Raw genomic sequence first — 6000 nt, forward strand, 5'->3', positions numbered from 1 at the left:
TTTTATATATATTTTAAAGAAATCTACGTTATTTTATGTGTATTCGTATATATATTTTGAAACAAATTTACATTGTTTTATATGTATTTTGCATATCTATTTCAATACAAATTTACCTTATTGTATGTGTTTTTTGTATATTGATTTTAATACAAATTTACTTTTTGGTGGGTATTTTGGTTTATATATCTTTATAAAAAAAAAATGCGTTATTTTATGGGTATTTTGCTTCTTTATTTTCATAGAAGTTTACATTATTTTATTAATATTCTGTGTATTTATTTTGAAAAGATTTTACATTATTCTATTTGTGTTTTGTACATATTTTTTTATACAAATTTACGTTATTTTAAGTGTATTTGTTTATGTATTTTCATTCAAATTTAAAATATTTTATGTGTATTTTGTGTATGTATTTCAATACAAATTTACCTAATTTTATGTGTATTTTGTATATTTATTTTCATACAAATTTAAAATATTTTTGTGTATTTTTGTATATAATTTGATACAAATTTAGGTTATTTCATGTGTATTTTGTAAATCTATTTTCATACAAATACACATTCTTTTATTTGTTTATTTATTTTCACGCGAGTTTACATTATTTAATGTGTATTTTGTATATATATTTTTATACGTATTTACATCATTTCATGTGTATTTTGTATAGTTTTAAACAAATTTATATTATTTAATGAGTATTTTGTATATATATATTTATACAAAAACACATTCTTTTATTGGTATTTTGTTTATTTATTTTGATACTAGTTTACATTATTTTATGTGTATTTTGTATACATTTTTTATACGTATTTACTTAATTTTATGTGTATTTTGTATATATTTTTATAGAAATCTACCTTATTTCATGTGTATTCGTATATATATTTTGAAACAATTTACATTGTTTATCTGTATTCTGCATATCTATTTTTGTGTATTCTGTATTTATTTTTGTTATACATAAAATAATGTAAAATCGTATCAAAATAAGTACACAGAATATCAAAAAAATAATTTAAATTTGTATGAAAATAAAGATGCAAAATACCCATAAAATAAAGCATATTTTTTCTTAAAAATACATATACAAAAATACACATAGAATAATTAAATTTGTATTAGAATTAATATACAAAATGCACTTACAATAAGGTAAATTTGTATTGAAAAAAAAACGCAAAATACACATAAAACAGAGTAAATTTGTTTCAAAATATATATACGAATACACATAAAATAACGTAGATTTCTATAGAAATATATATACAAAATACACATGAAATTATATAAATACGTATAAAAATATATATACAAAATACGAATTAAGTAATGTAAATTCGTGTCAAAATAAAAAAACAAAATATCATGAAAAGAATGTGTATTCGTATGAAAATAAATAATAGATAATAAATTTGAATGAAATATATATGCAAGATACACATTAAATAATGTAAATATGAATAAAAAAATATATATACAAAAAACAAATAGAATAATGTAAAATCGTATCAAAATAAATACACCGAATATTAATAAAATAATGTAAATTTGTATGAAAATAAAGAAGCAAAATTCCCATTAAATAGCGCATTTCTTATAAAAATATATATACCAAAATACACATAAAATATTTAAATTTGTATTGAAATAAATATGCAAAATGCACATACAGTAAGGTAAACTTCTATTGAAAGAGATATGCAAAAATACATATAAAACAATGTAAATTTGTTTCAAAATATATATACGAATACACATAAAATAACGTAGATTTCTATAAAAATATATATACAAAATACACATAAAAATAAGTAAATACGTATAAAAAAATGTAAACAAAATACACATAAAATAATGTAAATTCGAAACAAAATAAATAAACAAAATACCAATAAAAGAATGTGTATTTCTATAAATATAAATGTACAAAATACACATACAAAATAAACATAAAATAAGGTAAATTTGTAATGAAATATATGTACAAAATACACATAAAATAATGTAAATTATATGAAAATATATATACAAATACACATAAAATACCATGAATTTGTATGGAATTATATATTCAAAATAAATATTAAATAATGTAAATGCGTATAAAAATATATATACAAAGTACATATAAAATAATGTAAATTCGTATCAATATAAATCAACAAAATACCAATAAAATAATATATATTTGAATGAAAGTAGATTTACAAAATACACATAACATAACTAAAATTTGTATTGAAATATATACAAAAATACATAAAAATAATTTGAGTTTGTATGAAAATAGATATTCAAAATACACATAAAACTAGGTAAATTTCTTTTGAAATATATATACAAAATACACATAAAATATTGTAAATTTGTGTCAAAATATATAAACAAATACACATAAAATAACTTAAAATAACGTAAATATGTATCAAATATATATACAAAAAACACATTAAATAATGTAAATATGTATAAAAAAAAATATATACAAAACACAAATAAAATAATGTTAAATCGTATCAAAATAAATACAGAAAATATTAATAAAATATTATAAATTTGTATGAAAATTAAGATGCAAAATACCCATAAAATAACGCATTTTTTATAAAAATACATATACGAAAAAACATAAAATATTTGATTTTGTATTAAAATAAATAGATATACAAAATACACATAAAATAAGCTAAATTTGAATTGAAATATATATACAAAATACATAAAATAATGTAAATTTGTATCAAAATACTTATACAAATACACATATAATAACGTAAATTTGTATAAAAATATATAAACAAAATACACATTAAATAATGTAAATACGTATAAAAAAATGTAGAAAATACACAAATAATCATGTAATTCGTATCAAAATAAATAGACAAAATACCAATAAAATAATAAAAATTTCTATGAGAAAACATATACAAAATACACATAATTAACTCAAATATCAATAAAAATATATATAATATAATATATTTTTATACATATTTAAAATATTTAATGTATATTTTGTATATATATTTTATCCAAATTTACGTTATTTTATATGTATTTGTTTATATTTTCATACAAATTTACATTATTTTGTGTGAGTTTTGTATTTGTATTTCAATACAAATTTGCCTAACTTTATGTGTATTTTGCATATCTATTTTCAAACAAATTTAGATTATTTTTGTGTATTTTTGTATATATTTTTATACAAATTTTAGTTATTTTATCTGTTTTTTTTATATATATTTTCCTACAAATATACATTCTTTTATTGGAATTTTGTGTATTTAATTTTTTACGAAGTTACATTATTTTATGTGTATTTTGTATATATATTTTTCTACGTATTTAAATTATTTTATGTGTATTTTATATATACATTTTCATAAAAATTTACGTTATTTTATTGTGTGTATTCGTATATATTTTGAAACAAATTTATTGATATTTGCGTTATTTATGTGTATTTTGTATATATATTTACATATAAATTTATATTATTTCATGTGTATTCTTACATATATTTTATTACAAATTTAACTTATTTTATGTTTATTTTGTATATTTATTTCATTCAATTTTAAATTATTTAATGTGTATATTAGTATTTGTATTTAGGTTATTTTATGTGTGTTTTCTATATATATTTTCATCCAAAATTACATTATTTTATTGTTATTTTCTTAATTTAACTCGATACGAATTTAGATTATTTCATAGGTATTTTGTATACATATTTTTATACTCATTTACATTATCTAATGTGTGTTTTGTATATATTTTTTTATGCAAACTAATTTTATGTGCATTTTTGTACATATATTTTTATAGAAACTTAAAACGTTATTTTATGTGTTTTTTGTATATGTTTTCTCATACAAATTTACATTATTTAACTAGTTTTTTGTCTATTTATTTTGATACGAATGACTTGATTATTTGTGTATTGGGTAAATATTTTTTTATACGTATTTACATTACTTAATGTGTATTTTGTTTATATATTTTTTTACAAATCTACGTTATTATATGTGTATTTGTTAAAAATATTTTGAAACGAATTTACTTTATTTTATGTATTTTGTACATATATTTCAATTCAAATTTAGCTTATTTTGTGTGTATTTTGTATATCTATTTTCATACAAATTTAATTACTTTTGAGTACTTTTGTATATAGTTTTATACAAATTTACGTTATTTTATGTGCATTTTTTATATTTATATTTATACAAATACACATTCTCTTATTGGTATTTTGTTTATTTATATTTATACGAATTTACATTATTTTATGTGTATTTTGTATACATTTTTGATTCGTATTTACTTAATTATATTTGTATTTTATATATATATATATATATATATATATATATATATATATATATATATATATATATATATATATATATATATATATATATATATATTTATAGAAATCTACGTTATTTTATGTGTATTCGTATATATATTTTGAAACAAATTTACATTGTTTTATATTTATTTTGCATATCTATTTCAATACAAATTTACCTTATTGTATGTGCATTTTGTATATTTATTTTAATACAAATTCAAATATTTTATGTGTATTTTGGTATATATAATTTTATAAAAAATGAGTTATTTTATAGGTATTTTGCATCTTAGTTTTCATACAAATGTACATTATTTTATTAATATTCTGTGTATATATTTTGATACGATTTTATATTATACTATTTGTGTTTTGTATATATTTTTTTATACATATTTTCATTATTTAATGTGTATTTTTGTATATATTTTATACAAATTAACGTTAGTTTAAGTGTATTTGTTTATATAATTTTATTCAAATTTACATTATTTTAAGTGTATTTTGTATATGTATTTAAATACAAATTTACCTAATTTCATGTGTATTTTTTATATTTATTTTCATACAAATTTAAATTATTTTTGTGTTTTTTTGTATATACATATAGAGTAAATTTCGATGAAAATATATATTCAAAATACATATAAAATTATGTAAATAAGTATAAAAATATATATATCAAATACACCTAAAAAAATTTAAATTCGTATCAAAATAAATAAACAAAATTCCGATAAAAGAATGTATATTTAATAATTAAAATTAAAATTAAAATTAAAAATTAAAATAAATATACAAAATACACATAAAAATACGAAAATTTGAATAAAAATATATACAAAAACAAAAAAATAAATTTCAATTTGTATGAAAATAGATATACAAAATACACATATAATTAGTTATATTTGTATTTAAATACATGTACAAAATACACATAAAATAATGTAAATTTGTATGAAATGAAAACAAATTCACATAAAATAACGTACATTTGTATAAAATAGATATTCAAAATATACATAGAATAATGTAAAATCGTATCAAAATAAATACACAGAATATCAATAAAATAATGTAATTTTGTATGAAAATAAAGATGCAAAATACACATAAAATAAAGCATATTTTTTTAAAAATACATATACAAAAATACAAATAGAATAATTAAATTTGTATTAAAACTAATTTACAAAATGCACGTACAATAAGGTAAATTTGTATTGAAAAATTATACAAAATGCACATAAAAGTGTAAATTTGTTTAAAAATCTATATACGAATACACATAAAATAACGTAGATTTCTATAGAAATATATATACAAAATACACATGAAATGACGTAAATACGTATATATATATATATATATCTATATATATATATATATATATATATATATATATATATATATATATATATATATATATATATATATATATATATATATATATATATATATATATATATATATATATATATATATATATATATATATAAAAAATACACATTAAAATAATAGACAAAATATCAATAAAAGAATGTGTATTTGTATGAAAACAGATATACAAAATACTCATAAAATAACCTGTTTTATAAAACTATATACGAAAATACACAAAAATA

The sequence above is a fragment of the Eriocheir sinensis genome, unplaced genomic scaffold (genome assembly GCF_024679095.1).
Source record: "Eriocheir sinensis breed Jianghai 21 unplaced genomic scaffold, ASM2467909v1 Scaffold69, whole genome shotgun sequence".
NCBI classification, from domain to species: Eukaryota; Metazoa; Arthropoda; class Malacostraca; order Decapoda; family Varunidae; genus Eriocheir; species Eriocheir sinensis.